The sequence below is a fragment of the Neodiprion pinetum genome, chromosome 5, assembly GCF_021155775.2.
Source record: "Neodiprion pinetum isolate iyNeoPine1 chromosome 5, iyNeoPine1.2, whole genome shotgun sequence".
NCBI lineage: Eukaryota > Metazoa > Arthropoda > Insecta > Hymenoptera > Diprionidae > Neodiprion > Neodiprion pinetum.
This window is the reverse complement of record NC_060236.1, coordinates 16,757,577-16,779,764: the sequence shown is the minus strand read 5'-3', so window position 1 is coordinate 16,779,764 and position 22,188 is coordinate 16,757,577. Positions and strand designations below refer to the sequence as shown.

The 22,188-nt window shown below is 35.4% G+C and overlaps 1 protein-coding gene across 1 annotated transcript in view; it reads left to right on the top strand.

The window, feature by feature from the left end:
* MESR6 (misexpression suppressor of ras 6) overlaps positions 1-22,188 on the top strand; it is a 524,406-nt gene that overhangs the window by 416,372 nt on the left and 85,846 nt on the right. The gene's annotated exons all lie outside the window — the stretch shown is intronic.

The following is a 22,188-nucleotide window of genomic DNA, read 5'->3' as shown; positions in this document are numbered from 1 at the left end:
ACCCTTCGATGCGGTCGCCGGCCAACTTGTAGCACCTCGCATACGTGCCCTTTGTGCATGCCTACCTTCTACACGTATAACGCACAACGCAGACTGCAGTGGATCGGCATTAGGCGTGCTTAATGACCCGTCAATCGGAGCGTTACGCGCTGTTTTATTACAGGAAATGGAGATAAAACGCTCGGGGACAAAGGAAGAAAAAGGTATTCGAAAGAACTGGCTGAAGAGTAAAGGATTGAGTGGCAACTTATTCTCTCCTCCCCCGCTTCATTTTCTCGAATTTAGATTCAAATTTCTATCGAAAAAATATTTAGCAACACGCGTTTAAATTATACTGGGTATTGTAATTGGCAGAGAAATTCGGTGTAACTAATTTATTAAATTCACTTGTAACTTTATTAACTGAATTATTTACCTAACTCTATTCGAAGATAACATGATGCGAAATATTTCCCTAATTTTTATCGGTCGAAGCTCGATATATTATACAGTTTTCACTTGGTTATAAATTCGATTAAGAATATCTTTCAGCTTTAATTTTCAATACTTTGGAACACGTATCCATAACCATGTTCAATTATCGCTTATTGATGATTGCTTCATCCTTCAAGTGTTACCGCGAAAATTCATAATCTGTTAATTATGCGTCAAATGTTTCACACTATGCAATTTCTAGTCTTATCGATCTAGGAAAAATAATTTCTCACAGATATCTAATACTGTCTATGAGTTTGATTAATTATATTGAATAAATCTTCATATTCCGAGTGCGATTTAAGAGCTCATCAAATATTTTGTCTCTACCGTGTATTTTTCATTCGTTAACGATAATCTTAGAAGGATGTGAAAAACGATTTCGATTCGTTGAAGCCCTGGTTGCTAATCTGCATCCGGAGAAAAAAGATGATCATCGTTTTTGTAAGAATATCCTTTGTACGAAAATCGTTTTTCATGCAAGGTTTCGAAACGCTTTTTTCAGAAGTTTTCCAAGTCTCGGATTAAAGTTTTGCAGCATCTAGAGCGAACAATTAAATCTATACGTGACAATTAACTAAAGTCCAAATTTCCGAGTTTTTGATTGGAATCGCTGCATGGCACGATAATCATCTCATTTAAATTAAATTCTGGCTTTTTGGTAACTGAACATATTACGATCTCACGATCGGTTTATAAAATTCGTTTCACGTACTTGAGCACTGTTAGAGTATAAATTGAATATAGTGTAACCAGTGACAATTTTTCCCAAAGAGGCACCAGATTGATTATTTTCATTTTTATAGGCCAAAAAAATTTTTCAAAAAATATATACTTCTGGAAGTTGTACTGAAAAAAAAATGTCGAGTCAAAAAATATTTCCTCGCTAACATAGCAACATAACAATCATACATAACTGCTTCAAAGTGAACTGAAATTACAGTTCATTTTTACCTGAATCAGGTTACACTCACTGTAAAATAATTGTTGTAAAAGTATGTGGAAAAAGTGTTTCGAAAATCAGTTTTAGATGTTTATTTTTCCGTCTACATTTTCTTTCATTTATAATATATTTCCTCTAGGAGAACGTATAATTAGCCGCATGAAACTCCGCGAGGACTTTCTTTATAATCTATGCCTGCGTTACGCAGCACGGTTAAAATATACTTGGGTATAAAATATCGTGTGTGTATAACGTAACGTTTCTCGGTGAGCTCAATATCGAATTCTTGGCGTATTGATCTCCGCGCTAAACGCTGCCACAATTTATCTCTGTGTATGTGAACGCCTATGCCAACTCACATACGGCATGCCTGCTTATGTGCTTCTGCACGATTCGCTCGGGTCTTTCTGTATCCCCGCTAGTGGCAGCCAAAAAGCAAAAGCTTTCAAGCACTGAGCATAGACGTATTAGTATAGGTATACGAATACACGAGCATAAGTATAATATGTGTGATACGCGATACACACCGCGATTATTTCACGCTTCTTTCTATCGCGCAAATATGATATTTCATATCGTAAAAGCTCTTCGCTCCAAACAAATCGTTGCGCATTTCTCTCTAAAGGACCCGACGTATATTATACATTTCACGCACTTTCATTCCTCAAGTGTAATAGCAGAAAACGTGAAATAGTATATTGTGTAAAGTGGAGGCAGGCTCGTTCTTTTCAGGCCGAGCGTCATTTCGCAATACGAGTCGTAGGTGAGCCAAAGTCGAATATTGCAAATACGCTAGGCGAAAAGATCGTTGCTTCTTTGTTGCACACGATTCTTTATACATCAAGAGTATGTTACACGTTTTTTTACGAAGCACGAAATTGAGGTTAGGATAGCGTAATGTCAGATTTGCTTGCGACGGCGCACGCGCGTAGTACAGAAAAGACAACTTTATACTCCTAGGACTTAAAAGTGGTATTTCCAGTGAGCCGCGCATGCGCATTCGAAGATTCACTCAACCGTCATGGAAATGGGTACTTTTTGTACGGAAAAGTCTCATGGAAAAACATGTGAAACGTATTCGTGTTGCATAAAACAATTTGCGTATCCATGGATTGTACGATTATTTAAAAAAAAAATTAAAAAAAGGAAAAACCGATCGAATAATTACACACTCGGAAACCTGCTAAACTGCGCTTCAAGGTCAGCTATAATTGATAATAAACAGATGGGCAGATAAGGGATGTCTTGTTTTTGAAAAATTTTTCAATTTTATCCTATTTTCAATTACCGATTCCAAATGTGAGGTGCGAAATGAGGGTTTTTAGATATTTATTATTATTATCATCATTCCTCAGATTGTAAAGAAAAAAAAGGAAAAGTTTAGAGACTTTGTCTAGAAAAGTAAATTTTGCTTTCTGAACGAAAAAAAAAAGAACATTTGATGGAAAATAATTAGAATGCACGCAAAAATTACGTGAAGTTGACGGGAAAAAATTTGTGATTTTTTTTTTTCATACGTGAGTATAAAATTAATCTTTAAAATCGTCTCGGACAAGTTAATTTCTTAAACTCGTTGGTCAATGTGAAAACATATAATAATTGAAATCGTTATATTTACAAGTAGAAGTATACTTGCGACTTAGCATAAGTACAGCATAATTGTCACTCAAAAATCAGTCTCGGATCTTATTTACGATTGTAAAATCTATTTCCTGGTGAAAAGTGATACAACAATTTTATATCTCATTGAAAATGTTAACATTACGCGAGCTCTTCGCCATTGTAAATTCAGGGTTTTGAAATTTTTTCTCCAACGTCTGGGGGAATTTCAAAGTTTTTCAATTATTATTCTTTGTTTTTCTCACAACATCACCAAATATCAATAATTTCCAAATAAACATAAATAACAACTGCACATAAGATTGATACATTTCTATTCAAATTGACAAACTTTCTTCCGATACCTTCCTAAATCTAAATCTTCTCATCTGCACCTTTTTGTTTCGACCGGTTTTTCGACCCGACTGTACCTTTCATAGATCCTTAATTTATGCCGAGTAAAGATGTGTCGCTGATGGCGTTTCCGGCATCCTGTTTCGCCTCTTGTCAGTTCGCATTCACATATGACCGAGCTTTCCGACCTCTTCTTGCTGGCTTTGTTTAGTCCCGCAAGGGTCGAGGCGCGCCGCTGCGCCGGACACATATTGCTTGTATAATGTCATCGCGTCCTCGGTACGAAAAAGGGTTACGCGACATGTCGGAGAGCAAAAAACGTGCCAAAAAAACGTGTCGAAACGCCCGAAACTCGACCCCGAACACCAGTGAAGTTGCCATCGTGGGGTCGTAATAGATTTTATTTTGTTTGAGTCTTATATTTTGGTAGTTTGGAAAAGAATAAATAGATCGTTCGATTTATTTTCGCCGTTTGACAAAACAAAGTTGAAGCAAATTGTCGATAAGTTGAAAAAAATTCTCATGCTGAAGGAACGATATCTGTGTTTTGAAAATAGTGAAATTCAATTGTATCATATACCGAAACAATCTCTTGAAACTTGTAAATCAACCGCGCATGCGCGAGTTGTATCGGCTGTTCGTACAGGCTGGCCATCCCGAGTTTTGGCTGTCAAACTGTTTCTGGCGGCGATGTAGTTGATACGAATTTTCGAGGTTAGAATCTCGAATAATTGAGGTAGTCACTCGGAAAGGTTTGGGAAGCATTTGTTATTGGGTCGGAAAGTTGATTCTTCAAAGAACGGTCAGAATTTAATGCTTATGCTCTTTGAAAATTCAAACGTACACATTTTGCGTACGTTGGCTCGCCTGCATCGCAGACAAGAATATCGCTGCGGGAGGATTTTGCCGACCAATGAGATTGAATTATTTGGCGGATACGCAGTTGATTTTCAAGTTTCAAGAGATTGTCCCGGAATAATAACAAGACATTATCGCTCAAGTTGAAGGCCTTATTAATTTTGACTTTTGGATTTATTGTAAAAAAATGTTCAGGTCACTTTTTTCAACATAAAACTTTAACCCAAAGCGTTTTTGTTTATTTGGAATAAATTTTTTTTTTATTGTTATTATGCAAAAATTTCGAAGAATAATTACCAGTTGTCAACTTGTGATCTTTTTATTTTTCACGTCAAAGATGACTCGCTGTGAGAAAAAAATTGCCGGAACAAAATTTAGGGAAAAAAATCACTTCAACTTCCATCGCAATTAATGACAGGATATTTTCGAATTTGAACTGAAAATTGAATATTCCCAAACTCCACGATTTCCCATTTTGACGTTATGTTTAAAAAGAGAAACTAACGTTTTGATCCCCCGATTCAACATGTGACAAATTTTTATTTGATTCTGGATTTTCTAAAATAAAGCTGACTGTTGTATACAGAATTCCCGAATGGGTCAGTGAAGTTTATTTTTAACGATTCAAATTGTCGTTATCGGCACCCGATTCGAATGATATAAAAACAAAAACGTGAAAAACATGAAAAACATGGGTAAACTTTTCCCGATATTTTCCTTCTTTTTTGCAACTGCCATGCATTTGAATTCAGTGGAGAAAAATAAGTCTAAGCAGAATGCACGATGTGTATTTTTCTGACGTTATTATAAAACAAACAGCCTTAGGCTAGCCATGAGTCAGCCTTCGAACGAAGAGAAAAAAATATTACTATCCATTTCAAATTTCGAACTACCAATTCAGATTCGTGATTAACGAATTAAAAGCCTTCAAGTACCATATTACGTTTAATTATGACAATTGGTTATATTTTTTGAACCACTATAATGGATCCACCATTACGAATATTGGAATTATGACCTTGGATTCGTTATCGGTGACGCAAAAAAACCTCCACCTACTAATTTCTACCAAAATTCGAATATTTTCAGATTTTTTTTGTACCATATCGAATTCGCCATTTTGACTTTCGCAAATCTAATCTCAAATTTGTGATCAGCCGACCGAAAAACCTTCGAGTACCAATTTTCATAAGAATCCAAATTTTTTTAGATTTTTTTTCAGACCATTGAATACGCCAAAATGAAATTTTGCATATCTGAATTTAGATTCGTGATCAGCGATCCAAAAAACCTTACGGTACCAACTTTCATTGCAATCCATTCTTCCACTATCAAAACATCATCGTTTTTATTCTATTTTTTTGGAATTTTGTTATTTAAATAATTTAAAAAGTATCGAGCCGATCGAAACCAAAATCCAACCGGTTCTAAGTTTAGAAAAGCCGCGTCGTTTGAGACTAAAATCATTGAAATCCGGCAACTAATTCTCGAGATATCGTCGAAAAAACAATTCGCCACATTCATACTCGCTTGCACACACAGATCTCCATTTTAAAATGATCGGAGGTGATTCTCTGAGCTTCAAAACGTGAAAATCTAGTGAAAATTCGACATTTCATTTTCAAAGTCATTACAACAACTTCCATCCTTCTCTGAAAACAGAGAAAAAGAGAATTGGAAAGTGAATAACAGATTTTTTGTTGCATGTACAAAAAAAAATTCCGGATCGCAGAAACCTTCTTTTTCTCTCAATTATACGGACCTGCATCATCTTCTCCGGTTTCAATTTCCAAAACTTTAATTGCGTCACGATTTTGATACGACAAAGTTTTTTATCCGACTGTACATCTCGGGCCCGTCTTTCTCCGGCACGGCATATATACTAATTACATATGCAGGACCTTTAGGCCTCTGTGTGTATATATACCTTCACACACCTATGTACATTATGTATATAACGCACACCCAAGGATACGGCGCATAATAAAAACGGGGTCGAGGATGAGGAAGGGAGGGAGGGAGGGAGGGAGGGAGGGAGGGAAAGGGTTAATGGCTGATGAGCGCAACCGGTGTCTGTCCGTCTGCATATATATTGTGCGTTATATATACATATACAGACGTTGCCTTTTCACTTCCTCCCTAATTCACCCCGTTCACTCCGTTCACCCCACCACCGAACCGCTCATCACTCGGATAACGATGAACGAAATTCGCGCAAGGGATGCTCTGCAGTTTCACGTCACGTCTTGGTCAACGCACCTCGGGCTCCACTTCTCTTCGGCGAACGAATTGATTTTACGATTTTTGGCGCTTGTTTTTCAACCCCCGTTTTTCAACCCTAAGCCGATGGGAGCGAATCGAAACCTTCGACAAAAACGTGAATATCCTCGATTACACCCACGTGACGTGTGTGTTTATTATCTTGTACGAGAGTACTTTCAATTGACTTACGTGCAGCGACTGATCAACGGCGATGCAATTTTTTCGGATCGAACATCGTCGAAGATTTGAAAAAATCCATACCGGGACGAATATTCTGACAGTAATTTAAGTTATGGGAATAAATACTCGCCATCGATAACGGCGACAGTGACTGCGATGCGAGTGAAAGAAAACGGTGCAAGAATTATTTTTCTTTTTCTTTTTTTTCCAATTTTCTTACCATACCGATCACCAAAAGTCTATGCGAGTTACAAAGTTCATCTTTAGACGGATCGAAAATTGTTTACCGGAAATTTCGACCGATCGAGCGGGATTGAAAATTCTAATGATGGGGTCTTGAAGGGTTGAATGCATTATCTCAGTAAGCTGTCTAAAATCTCAGTTAACACTACATTTGCAATATGTATACACATTCGTTGGGATTAATTAAAATTGAGTTTTCGATCAAGCTCGATGGATCAAAATTTCAATAACGTGCGAAATCGCTTTTCTTTTTTCCTTCTTCTTCTTCTTCTTCTATCACTCATCACTTTCACTTCAGTCCATTTTTGAAGAACTGCGTGACTCGGAAAAAATAAACGTGTTAGAATTAATCGTTAACAATCAATCAAATTTCAACGTAAAGTTCAACTGCATCGTGAGTTCAAGTGCAAAATTAATGTGGAAAAAAGACTGCTGCAAACGGTATTATTGACGAATAGAAAATCGTATGAGATCATGATTTTTGAATTCGGAGGTCGTGAGATTCTGGGATAGAATTGTTTATTGGTAGAACTATTTATTAGGAAAAAAAAAATTCATCTTACCAAGAATTTGAAGCACTCACAATTCTTTTGAAATCAATGTATCTCTCAATTAGTTCTCGACTTACAAATATTCGGAAAATTTCATCATTCTGATGTCGAGTCACGAATTTGTCGAATAGGTATTAAAAAATTGTACCTCCTGAAAACAGACTAATTTTTTTTAATTTGACACAAAAAAAAATCTTTCAATTATCGTGGTTCCATTTTATGTATTTAATTTTTTCTCAGAAAAATATCGTCAGAAGCATCAGTATTTTTATAATTTTCAAGCCACGGATGTGATTAAGGACCGACGATTCATTTTACACATTACCTTTTATTTATTCAATTATGATAAAGGTATTCTCGAATGTCGGCTATGCAAAAAAGTTAATTTATCGTCAGGTGAGAAATTCATTCGATCGACGTGAAAATTGCATTTGATTTCCAGCGATACTTTAAAAGACAAATGTTTTTTTTTTTTTGATTCTTTCACACAAAGCAACATTCTACAAATTTTTCTCCATTTGATGAGAGAAAAAAAAACCAGCAAACTATCAATTCTACCTCAAAGTTTAATCCGGTTAAAAAATATACTGTCTCATAAAACATGGATACATTCACTGAGAAAAATTTAATTTGTAACTGGTAAAATATAGTTCATAGTAACTAGAAAAATTCAGTAAAACAGGTATCGTTAAAAAAAACTGTTTGAATGTTGTTGGGATTACGAAAATCGAGGTACGCGTAACCATTTTGCGCTATTGCCGATACTTTTTTGGTAATAGTGTAACAAAATCAGTTCGTTCGGTTTACTATACTTTTTTAGTTAAACGAGGCTTTAACGTCAATTTATTGTTGCACAACATTAAAATCTCGCAACAGTTGCAAGAAAATCTAGTAACAGTGATCGTAATGAGAAAGAATAGTAACGGATACTAGACTTTCCGGTAACAGTTAGAAAACTAATTCTCATTTTCTACCTAGAACTATATTTTTCGATTGTTGTAAGAAATGAAAATAATTAAGGACTGAGCGGTAAACGCAACAAAAAATTTCTCTCAGTCTTATGCTTTAATAAACGATTATTAGCGATTCATCGCTCGAACAACAATATTATAAACATGAAAACCTTCTCTTATCACAATGCTGCAGAAATAGAATATGTAAAATGAAAGAGGAAACCAGAAATATCGGGTATAACGCATAAGATGACCTCAAGACCGGTAAAAATCTCCATGAATAGCAATTTTCAACACGTGCCGCATTTCGAACAACGATTTACGGCTCGCGTTCGGGTTTTCCTAACGTAAGATTGGTCGGCTGAAGAGGATAAGGACGATGTCAAGGTGGAGGGAAAATTTCCTATAACATATCTCGTCCTACGGTATAAACACAGACGTAGCTGAACGATTTCGCGATGTAAAAATAAGGAAAGAGAGAGAGAGAGAGAGATAGAGAGAGGCCGAAGTCAGGAAAGAGGTGAAAAGTTGTCGCGGCGACGATTCGGGGAAATGCTGCAGAGAAAAGTTTTCCTGTCGTACGGATAACTCTTTCAAGATAGTAAAGAGCAACACGGATCCCACGAAAATATTTATCCACAGGCAATTCCGTGACAAATCGTCCCCTTGATTTTCACCGACAATTATTTCAAACGAAAAACTTCACGTTTGTGCGATTTTTTACACAGAAAACAATACAACACTCAACTTGTTTTTTTTTTTAATATTAAACTATCTGCTTGAGGTTCATGTTTGTGATAAACTAAAAAAAATTTACCGATCATCGGGTGAAAGAATATCGGCTCCATTTTTCTATTTATTCAACAGTATGTGATATACGTATATTAATATGTGAGGTGTTCCATGCCAACTGATAGGTCATTTTCCCTGACCCCCGCCAATTTGCTTCATTATTTTTTATATCATTCTGCAACCTAAAAAAAGCACCCACAATTTTTTTCAGATTTTTCGTCCGAACCATTCTTTTTTAAAAAATGTTACAAACCCTTTTATGGTCCTATAAAAAAAACTCCATTTTGTTTTTGCAAAAATTCACATAATTTCTGGGTCCCAAAACAAACATTTTGAGCCATAGTTCAGAGTGGAGAATTGATTTTTTGTATTTTTTAAATATTTTTTTAGAGGAATAATTTTTCTTATTTTGTATGTATACAAATTGTGAATTTGCTTTATTATTTTTTATATGATTCTATAACCTAAGAAAGTACTCACGGTTTTTCTCACATTTTTCGTCCCGACCATTCTTTTTAGAAAAATGTTACAAATATAACAAATGTTTTGTATACATACAAAATAAGAAAAATTATTCCTCTCAAAAAATATTTAAAAAATACAAAAAATCAACTCTCCACTCTGAACTATGGCTCAAAATCTTTGTTTTGGGACCCAGAATTTATGTGAATTTTTGCTAAAAACGAAAAAAAAATGGCGTTTTTTTAGGACCATAAAAGGGTTTGTGACATTTTTTAAAAAAGAATGGTTGAAACGAAAAATCTGAAAAAAATGGTGCGTGCTTTTTTTACGTTGTAGAATCATATAAAAAATAATGAAGCAAATTGGCGGGGGTCGGGGAAAATGACCTCTCAGTTGGCATGGAATACCTCATATATTATATATCTAACTTTTACTTGATCGTTGACTTACGTTTCCGCTTGTGCCGATAAGTAATAGACAGATTTATTCAATTTATATGAATATAAAAATGTATAAAACTTTGCTGCGATAGTAACGAAAATTTCTTTGAAATTTCTTTACTCTTTGTTTGTTTATCTTTAACTGATGCGGTTCTCAGTTATTACAGTTACTTAATCGCTTGGTCCTTGGAAAAATAGACGGAGTCGAACGGTATATTTTTTTCTTTTACACCCTCGTCAATTTTCATGTTATCTTGTTTCTTATCGTTATATTGCAGACTTGACTGACTTGTTTTGAAAATATAATAACCACCTTACGGGTTTCGGGGTGGAATTTCACGGATATTTCAATAATTCCTCTCTCGCGGATATAAAACTTGAAATATACGGATATCTTAGGTACGGCACATTACAGAAACGCATTTGAGCGATCGACATTATATTTCTCAGTCGTTGAGAATTGTTCATACACCCATACCATAGCGTAAACAGGGGATGTGACTCTTGTTTTTGATTGTAGCTCCATTTTTCTTCATACAATTCGACAGGGGAAAAAAATTTTCCGCATTCACTGCTTATTTTCTTTTTTTTTTTTTCTTTTTATTTTTGCTAAATTTTTTGAATTCCTTCGTTGCTATTAATTCGAGAAAAAAAATTCCAACTTATTACATACATCCTACTTTCACTAAAAAGCTTTCAATCAAAGATTCTCTGTTCACATATTTTTCCGGGTCTTATGGTCGCAATTCTGTAATCACGATCAGTTTAAAAATTGACCGTGAAAATTTATTCAGATGTCAATTTTAGAATTTCATTCGAAAATCTGTAATCAATTACCCGACGCTATTTAATTATTCTTCGGTCTCAAATAATTCATACGGTAGATTTGCTTAAAATTAGTCAGATATGCAGACAAACAATTAGGCACAAGTTCTTTGCATCGAGAAAATTGATAAACCCACATATATCTGACTGTAGAACAAAAGTAATCCGACCTCAAAATATCTTTAAAAATTATTCGTTATCATGTAACTTACACGAACAAGTCTAATCTTTATCTCCGAAAATACAATTATGCCTACGTAGTATATAATCCGAGGTCAATAAACTTTGATACCTGTATGAAAAACGATCAATATCTGCTCTGCACAATTAAATTATCGTTAGACTTATCCTTGTGTTGAAATTTCGTAACATCGTGATAAACGTACACGTTTTTTTCCGGTAAAATCGAATACTCATCGAAATTGTATTAAAAAACATTTAACGTCAGTTCAACGCACGTAATAAATATCAATTACTGTATTTTCGTTAAAAAATAATTATCAAATATCCAGAGAAGATCTATAACAATATATACGGTCACTTACCTAATCATAGTTGAAGATTGTTCTTGTTCCATTTTCACCAGGCGAGCGTCAATTTGTCGCGTATCGTTCCCGAAATGAACCGCGAAATTCTCTACATTCGTATAAAAAATTCGATTTCCTCAATTATAAATAAAAAAAAAAAAAAAAAGAAAAGATTAACCTCTAAATCAAAGCTTTTCCCGCATGTAATCACCCGAAGCTTTAAACCGATTACAGCGTACATCCGTACCTAATAAATATACAACCACGTACAGAAACACAACGCGGCTTGCGGTTTGAGGGGTGGAAATACAGGCATTTGGGAAGGGAACAAATATAAGAAAAAAAAAAAAACGGATAGAGAGAAAAAGAGAGAGAGAGAGATATTTGATAGGTGTGCTTTGTGTGTTAACGTGCTGACAAAGGCGGGGAGGGGGAAGAGCTCGAGTGGTGGGAGACTGATTAACAGCGAGGATGAGGAGGGGGGGGGGGGGGGGGGGGGGGGGGGTGGGCGGAGAGGAAGGGTTGGCGGTGTGCGAAGGTGGGAGAGGAGAATATTGGTGGAGAGGGGGCGAGGAGGATTGAGGGGGTGGGGGTGGGAGGGATGATGACGTAATTAATTGGGAATAAAGGCGAGGGCGCAGCGCGAAAGGGGACAATCAGCTGTCGGCTCTCCTTCGAGAGAGACAGTTTAGTCGGGTGCGCGACCTTCCTCAACACTCGTCTCCTCCTCGGGAATATCTGATATACAACAATAAGCCGTGTTTTGTCTCGCAACTACTTTCCTTATCTTTACCTATGTGCGTTTTTGTGTGTGTGTGTATTTGAATAGTTGACCTCGAATTTTTGTACCCCTGGATTAATTTTGTTTCCGATAAAAGTATTTTTTTTTTTTCTTTTTTCTCTCTTTTTTTTTTATTTCTATTAATCTAGTTAACTAAACATATTCAACCGTTAAACGTATTTATTATACGATATTATTATACACCTTCTTGATTGTACGTATTATGTAATTATTCCTTCGAGTGACATGTATTAATTGTAATTATCGATAAATTTGAATCATTCTTGAAGGATTTTATGTATGTACATATACATGTATATGTATGTACAGGTAGATGACTGAATAAAAAAATAGAATACATATTTCGGGATTGCTATTTCGAATGAAATGAAACCAGTTTAAACGTAATTCCTCTGCATGCGTAAAGTGACGGATGCAGAATTTTATTCGTGTGTGTGTGTGTGTGTGTTTTCTTGTGTGTGGCTGTTCAAACGAATATTTATGATATGCGTAATATTGTTTATCAGGTACTGTGAGTAATTTTTGTGATACCGGTACGTAATTTTAAAATCGACGTAAAAACGGAGAAGAATATGGAGAATTTCATGTCCGCGTGTAAAAAAAATTTTTAAACTTGTGTGCTGGCGAGGAAATTACTTCGATATCCGGTCTCCGATTTCCTCGTAAGGATCTTTTGTGATAATAGCATCGCGTACGTACCCAAAATATTCGACGCGTATTTTGATTCGCTCTTGTTGTTAATTTTTTTCATTCTTAAAATGGCTTTAACTAAGCATGTTTCGCGTTACGGTATGAAATTTGTTTAGGGCCAGAAAGACAGAATATTTATGAATAAGAGAGAAGGAAAGAGAGATGCGAATGAAAGGAAAAAAGACTCGAGATAATCGACGGCGAAAATTATTTATAAACTTATTCTAGGATCCGTTGAATTGATGAAAGTTTTCAATCCGTCGCGTATTACTTTACACCATTGAATTTGTGTAATTTGAAATATTTAATAATTCACATTCTAAATTATCAAAATTGTCTATGTTTAAAAATAATTATTCATCTTTTTCTTGTTCTTATATTCAACCGTGAACCGTTTCAAATCCACGTGTCAGTTTCAACAATCAATGATTCGAACGCAGTGTTAAATTTTATTATTACGAACTTTTAATAAGACATAATTTTGTTCCAAAATACGATTTATAAACAAATCCCGATTACAGTGAGGAATAAATATTCTTACCGGAAACTAATATAGACAGTGATTGGCAAAAATTGAATTTACATTATATGCCTTATACATAGAATGGCAAAAGTATAAATCGAAGTTCTCGAAGTTAACGATAAGAGGACATGCGTAATATATATCTATATATATATATATACATAATATACCTATTTTACAGCATTGTTGGGATCCTGCAGAATTCCAATCGGAACAATTTATTCAATTTTACAATTTTTCGAGAGAGAAACGGCGATGCGGTGACGAGACGTGTTTTGTTTTTTTTTTTTTTTTTTTTCCTTTCATTTTTGATTCCGTTTTGCGTATATACTCGTATTTTTACGTTCTTTTCTATTTCTTTCTTTCCTGCTTTCTTTCTACCGAGCAAGAGATGCGGAGAAGCTGAGGTCGTCGGTAATGAAAATGGTACGTGAATCGGGGGATGAATCGAAACGAGCCAAGGAAGCAAACAAGCCTTTCGAGCCGCTCCTTCGCCGTGGAGCGTCGGATTACAACTGCGCCTTCTATTCCGCAAACCGGCAACGGTACGCCTGTATCAGCCAGTCGAACGTCGCGACGCCGGCGTCGCAAGCTCACGCCGCTTTTCACCTATATCTTATTTGTCCCCTTTTTTTTCTTCCTCGCACCACTTTCCTTGCTTCGCCACCTTTTCTCCGATCCCGCGCAGCTTCACGTGTCCAAAGATGACCGAAGCAAGTCTGAAGAGTATTCCGCTCCAGCGGCGTGAAAACGTGAGCGTAATTTTCATGGTCAGATTTCGGCGTAAATTTGACGGTATCGGTTTTCTACATTTTTCAAATTGCTAAAACACACGTCATCGGAAAATTTTCCCAACAAGATTTAGGTTATCGTTGTACGTGTTCGGAAAATAGTACCTACTCGGTCTTTTCGCGTCGAGCGTAAGTTTGCAATGTACAAGTCGTAGGTGAGTCGAAAACGAATATTTCTAATACGCGAGGCGAAAAGACCGTTGCTTCCTTCTTGCACGCGATTCTTTATATAACAAGAGTATGTCACGCGTTTTCTTACGAAGCACCAAATTGAGGTTAGAGTTGCGCGATGCGAAATTTGTCCGTGACAGCGCATGCGCGCAGTACAGAAAAGTCTGCTTTCAACTCCTAGGACTTAAATGTGGTCTTTTCTGTACTTCGCGCATGCGCATTCGCAGAATTACTCGACCGTCGTAGAATCGGTTACTTTGCGTACGAAATACGCGCACGGAAAAACGCGCAAGACATGCTCGCGCTGTGTAAAAAGAAAAAAAATTCGACCTACTGCGATGAAAGTCTGTACGTAAAAAATTTTTCACACCGATGTGAAGGACATTTTCTGACCAAAACTTCTTACACGTGCATTTTCGTCGTAGAAGGTTGAAATTCATTTTTTTTTTTCATAACACGTATCGACATAACCTAAGTCTTGCTGGAAAGAATTTTTGATCACATCTTTTTCAGTCATTTCAGTAACGAAAAACTTGATTAGAGTAAAAAGATGATTATATAAAATCTCCAGCAGTGAAGTTATCAATTGCGCTAATGATTCGGAACAGGAACGAAATATGTAGCATCCTTATAACATGTTGTAGAAATGACGTTGAGTAAATTCGAACGACACAAGCTAAGATAACAAACAATTAAAAATTTTTTTTGACTATTATAACATTTCAAATCGTTTTTTTTTTCAACTCTGGTTTTTTCTAATCTATTCCAACATTTTGGGACACGTTTGATTCACCGCAGATATTTTCAGAGATCGAATGGCTGGAACAAGTATCACAAATAGATTTGCACGTTACAACTGTACTATAACCCTGAAATTTATCGAATGTTTTTCAGTCAATTATGGGATCTAATCAGTGAGGAAAATAGACCCAAATCATCCGAATCGAATAAAAACGTTGTAATTATGAAACTTTTTCTGAAATTGTTGAAAGCTTGACTTGTGTAATTCGAATTTGCTTGGGAACGCTTCTACCGCATAGTGAAAATAATATTTCATTCGTATTTTAATTCGGAGATTTTTAATCGAACTGTACTCTCCTTTTTTTTATTATGTTTTCCGAATTTCCGATCTCCGCGATAAAATGTGTCATTACATACGAACTGATTGAATATTAATGTTATGTCAAGCTTATCAAGAAAATGACTAAAACATAACCTTGTCAGAAAACCGAGCGTAATTGATCAACGAATGAGTAAAAACTGCGTTTCTTCGACGAAATGAATTATTGAGAAAGGAAATAGACAATCATAAATGAATTAAAACATGGCCTTGAACGATTTCGTTTTGATCGGCTTACCAAAACCATTTCCGAACTGTTACGTACGTAAAACGGAATATAAGACAACCGTAGGTATGTGCTCAAATTACTCAATTCATCAAAAATCCACACGTTCGTGATTTGTTAATCCTATACATAACATCGTGTATTACACAAGTGTCTCTTTCTTTCTTTGTACGCTCACCTCGGTTATTTTTTTTTTTGTTTTTTTTTTCACGCACTCTGACATTTCCTTACACATTTTCGAACTTTGGTCAATACTTACGCCTCCGGAGGGTCGATCATCCCCCCGAAGTATAAGCTGGCCGAAACCCCACCCCCTTTTCACTTCGCCGGCGTCCCGACGCCCCTTACGCAAGCGTCAACATGGCCGCCAACAGACTGCAGCCTTCCTGCACGTCGAGTAAGAACTGCGTCTACTCTGCTGGACTTCCGTATTACCGTATATTTCACTAGGTATCGGTGTGTACTTTGTTGATCGGGATTTTATTGTGTCCGTTGTTCTGTATCGCAATTTCATTTCTTGTAAAATTGTAGGGATAAGACTGTTCTAAAACATCGAAAATGACAAGTGCAGATTGGATCATTTTTTGATAAAGTAATTTTTTTTCTCTCGGGGACACTATCACCAGCGATTCTTTTCGAAAAATATCCTCATCATACGCGCTCACGTAAATATGGAAAGGATTCGATTTATGAACTGTTTAGTTCGTCAACAATTACAAATCTCAGGTTTAAACAGCCAGATTTTAAAATGCACTGATTTCAATCTTCACTGTGAATTAAAAATTTGTTTAGTATTTTCTGTTATTTCGCGAAAGAAAATTCAAACTCGAAGACGACGATTGTTAATTATAAACTTGAGAGTGTATTATGTAACGATATAATCCATGAATAATGAATAATTCAAGGTATATGCGAACATTTTTTCAACACGACAGTATAGCTAATCTGTAACCTAATATTCGCGTGCATATTTATCGTTAACGGTTCTTCCGGTTCCAACTCGTCAAAGACTTTCATCTTGTTGCATGCAAAAATACAGGTAAATTTTTACTTCAAGTTTCTGCATCACGTTCGTCAAAGTCTCGCAATTAAGTTACTCGTGTACATTAATATTTCCTGAACGTGATAAGTGACGATTATCGATTACCCTCTTTACCTTCAGAAATAAAAAAAAATCAATATCATAATTCGTGACTCGTTATCGTAATTCAACATTTTTCAACAACACTGAAGGCAAGAAAAAAAAATCCAATCTCGATCGTCGTCGCACGGATATCGATCAGAAGTAAGCAAAAATCAAAAATGGTGCGAAAAAAAAAATGAATAAAGAAAAGTTTACTCGAGTTTGCTCTCTACAAAAAACCCAAAGATCGACGAAAATCAAGGAATAAATAACCTGTAAAGTAGGTAGATATAATGTAATATATAATGGCAGGTACTTACATATATATATATATATATATATATACACAGGTATATTATCAGTTTGTATAAAATGTATGTAGCTTCACCGACCTCAGATATGGGTACATGTACGTCACACAGCCGGCTGTTGTTGGTTCCTCGTATGCAAATCGGGGGTTGCAGAGGGGGGCGATCATCCAAGGGTGTATTATACACACGCATCGCATACCCGCGCACACAGATATACGCGTGTGACGCTTGAATACTCTTCACTTTATCCACACACACACACACATTTACCATATACGCTATAGTATAATCCATGCGTGCTGTCGCGTGTGTCACGTGTGTTCCACATGCGAGGTGAGGGCTGAAAAGGAGGAGGGGGCATCGAAATGGGGGGATAGCGGGAGGAATGGGGAGAAGCTCGTTATTTTCTGATAGGGATACGAGGACATGACAAGGGGGCCGGGGTGGAGGGCGAAAAGTAGGGATGGCGGCCATCATGCTCCCTTCTGCCCCCGGCCCTTGAGCGGGCGGTTAGAGGGGCTTGTTTACACCCACCCCCCCCCCCCTTTTTTCCCCCCCCGTAGAAGCAATTGTTTACAACTCCAAAACGGTTATTTTTTTTTTTTTTTTTTCATTGTCGTTTTTGTAATATTTTTTTTCTTTTCGTCTCGTTTTTCGTCTTTTTTTTTTTTTTTCAAGTCTGTACCACCCTTCTTAACGTTCGAGTGTACAGGAATTATATACGGATCAGGGGCGGGTGATTTTTGAATTTTATCCCTACCATGTAGGCTCATAAATATGATTACCGAACTGACGATAAGAGAAATTTTTTGTTCCGGTTATCGCTCAGTCCTTAATTATTTTCATTTTTTACCACCAATCGAAAAATATAATTCTAGGTACAAAATGAAAGTTGGTTTTGTAGCTGTTACCAGAAAGTCCGGTATCCGTTGCTATTCTTTCTCATTACGATCACTGTTACTAGATTTTCTTGCAACTGTTGCGAAAATTTAATGCTTGTGCAACAATAAATTGATGTCAAAGCCGTATTTAACTAAAAAAAAGTAGATTAAACCGAACAAACTGATTTTTCGTTGCAATTACCAAAAAAGGATCCACAATATCGCAAAATGGTTTTTTTAACGATACCTGTTTTACTGAATTTTTCTCGTTACTATGAGAAATGAAATTTTTCTCAGTGTGCAGGATGAAGCTTTTGTTTTTCAAGTTTTCAAGATTTTTTGCCCGCAAGATTTTCGTATTACTACCAATTTAAATGACGTGGAAACTTTTGTTTCGATACTTCCTTTCTTTTTTTTTTTCCATCACACTGATGCCTCGAGAGATTTGACAATTGGCAAATTTCTTGAATCAATCGTGAAACGACAATGCTATGTTAGTTAAATGAGAAATTTCGAAGGCCTAGATAATTCTGTTTACTTATTTATTTATTTATTTTTTTGTTCTTCATAATCTAGAAAATTTTGATCTACTAAGGTCTTTCAAGAATCTTGTACGTATTCAATTCTTCGTTTGTGTATAACTAACGCATTCTTGATGTTTTTGCTATTTTTTTTTTTTTTCATTCTCCTTTTTTACCGATAACCAAATGTGTTAGCAGAATCAACCATCGGTGTATCTATTCATTGATCAGCGATACAATTTTAACGTCAATTTTTGCTCTTCTTAAGCATCGATTCTATCAAGTACTCAAAGCATAATGTTAGTAATTCATTTACGAACACGTAAAAGATTGTTCATGGCATCTTTAAATAAACATCGATCGTTACGTTAAGATCGCAATTCCACAACCTTTAAAATATTCAAAATCGTTTCAAATGTTTCATAATTGAGTACGAAATATTGGAAATCGACTTTGTAACGTTTCACTCCTTTATTTTCATCTTTGTCAGAATTTCAGGTGCGTTTCAACGATTGCAGGATTCGACGATGACTTCGCGGGGATAATTTTGGCGGGCTCGCTGTTTACATACGGAATCCTCGCAACCGCGCAGCAAAAATTAGGCTGATTATGAGTTGGAAATTAGCTAACCAGTTTTACACGCAATATAGAACTCAACGGATCTTCCAATTCCTCGGCAAAAAATTATTTTCATCGGCGAAAAGTTTCTCTCAGCGAGCAATTCTGTCTTCTTTTCATTAATTTTTTCTCCCATACTTCTCAATTTGTTTTGTCCAACTATTTTTCCGACACATTTTTCTTCACGTTACACAGGCAGACGTTACGTTCGTGTTGTATCGTGAAACATACGGCGGAATAGAAGAACGAGCCAGGGTGAGAGATGCTGGATTTTACATGCTGTATTGGACGAAAATATCTTCCTTGCAATCGAGAAGTTATTGACAGTAAATTCATCTCCTTGTACATCCAATACGATGTACAACGATATGCATTTACGAATGTTCGATAATACAATACTTCGCTGAAATATAATCGATTAATCGATGCCCTGGAGACATTTTTTCCTTACTCTCTAGCCCAATCTGTATTGAAAGAACAAAAAAACATACGCGGAGAAGTTTAAAATGTTCGAGTTTTTGAACGGATGTAGGTAAAAAAAAAGAAAGTATCGCGTGTTGATTAACGTAAAAATGAATTGAAAGTCCACGATGTAATATGGATTCAGAAATGACGTGTCAATTTTACTTCAGTACATGTACTACACCTAAACACCATTAAAGTCATCGTGTGACTATGGTTCTGCATTTTCCTGTTGAATGTGAAAATTTTCTCCATACTGAGAGAAATTTTTTCTTCCGGTTACCGCTCGGTCCTTAACTATTTTCATTTTTTACCACAATCGAAAAATATAATTCTAGGTACAAAATGAAAATTAGTTTCGTAGCTGTTACCAGAAAATCTAGCATCTCTTACTATTCTTTCTCATTACGATCACTGTTGCTATGTTTTCTTGTAACTGTTGCGAAAATGTTCAAACAGTTTTTTTTTAACGATACCTGTTTTACAGAATTTTTCTAGTTACTATAACAAATGAAATTTTTCTCAGTGCAAGTTTTTATTTATATTCAGGGTTTACCGTGTCACTCGTATCATCATTTTCACGCAAGACCCATTATGCTAAGCGATCTCTTTCTACGCGTTTAGACACCAGAAGAATATACATGTATATGTATATTATTTATATAGATATGAGAGTCTATCGGAAAAACATAATTTGCGATTTTCCTTAATTGCAACCCGTAAAAAGTTTGCTCAAGTTAAAAGAAAGATTCTGTCACAAGATGAGCGTTCTACGTTACGTGAAAGATCGCGCTCACTTGATTTTTCATTTTTATAAATTTGTTTAAACTTATGAAGAATCGTGAATACAATTTTTTTTTTTCTCGCTTACATCAATCATAATATCAGATTACGTCACGAAGAAGATTCACACTTGTAATATTAAGTCTCCGGTTGATGTTTAAAAAGTACATCCGACGACTTTTTCGTTAATAATTCAATCTCTTAAAATAATTATAATTCAATATGAAATTTTAATCTACGAGAATAAGATTCCCGGTTGATATACCGTTGTGTTATGGATCGTGATTTTCCCGTTGAATATAACTGACAGGAATTAAATAATAATTGAAGTGATAAGAGGTGTTTCTTTATGAATAAAAAAAAAAAAAAAAAATGTGGAAAACTATAAAAATCAAGAGAGCGCGATTTTTCATGTAACGTAGAACGGTAATATTTTCACAGAATCATTCTTTTAACATAAACAAACTTTTTAGGGGGGTGCCAAAGCGGAAAATGGTTGATTAATTTTTTCTGAAACACCCTGATATGTATATATATATTAGGGTGGCGCAAAAAAACCGACTATTTTTTATTTCTGAGTCTCGCGTGAAAAAATGATAATTTTTTGTTTTAAGAGCCTCCTCCAAAGGACAGCTCAAAAAAAAAATTTTTAAGAGGTCGCTCCAAATTTTTTTAAATTTCAAAATCCATCGAAAATCGAATTTTTTTATTTTTTTATTTTTTGTCTCGTTACGGTATAATTTTGTAGACAAACAAAAAATAAGATTCTGAAAGTTTCAATTCAAAATTTGAATTTTAAAAGGTCACTCAGAATTTTTCTTTATTTATTAGCGCATGACTTTGGATTTGTTTGAGCGACATTTTAATATTCAATTTAAAATTTCATACATTTTTTTTCTTTTATTTAATAATATAATTGACAAAAATTTTCCATATAGTAAAATTATTGTGTTAAAAAAAAATTATGTTTCTTTTTATTTTGTTTGAATTTCAGTTCATCTCGTGGAAAATTTTTGTCAATTATATTATTAAATAAAAGAAAAAAAATGTATGAAATTTTAAATTGAATATTAAAATGTCGCTCAAACAAATCCAAAGTCATGCCCTAATAAATAAAGAAAAATTCTGAGTGACCTTTTAAGATTCAAATTTTGAATTGAAACTTTCAGAATCTTATTTTTTGTTTGTCTACAAAATTATACCGTAACGAGACAAAAAATAAAAAAATAAAAAAATTCGATTTTCGATGGATTTTGAAATTTAAAAAAATTTGGAGCGACCTCTTAAAAATTTTTTTTTGAGCTGTCCTTTGGAGGAGGCTCTTAAAACATAAAAAATTATCATTCTTTCACCCGAGACTCAGAAATAAAAAATAATCGGTTTTTTTGCGCCACCCTAATATATATATATATATATATATATTAAAAAAATACTAAATAAAAATACATTGACCTAATCCGAAAGAGTCCGAGGTGTATAAATATGCATACGTGCGATCCGACTGCAGGGCGCGATAAATCAAGTCAAATCGACATTGTGCCCTGAACAACCGTCAGGTAGGCAAGGCTTGCGTGAAGGGGGTGAAAAAAGGGGGGTTAAAATCGTGCGGAGACGCATTTATGTATGCATATAAGCTACCTGGGAAAAGGAGTACGGTAAATTCGAGCCGCGGGAAAACGGAACGTTAACCGTGGGTAGCGATC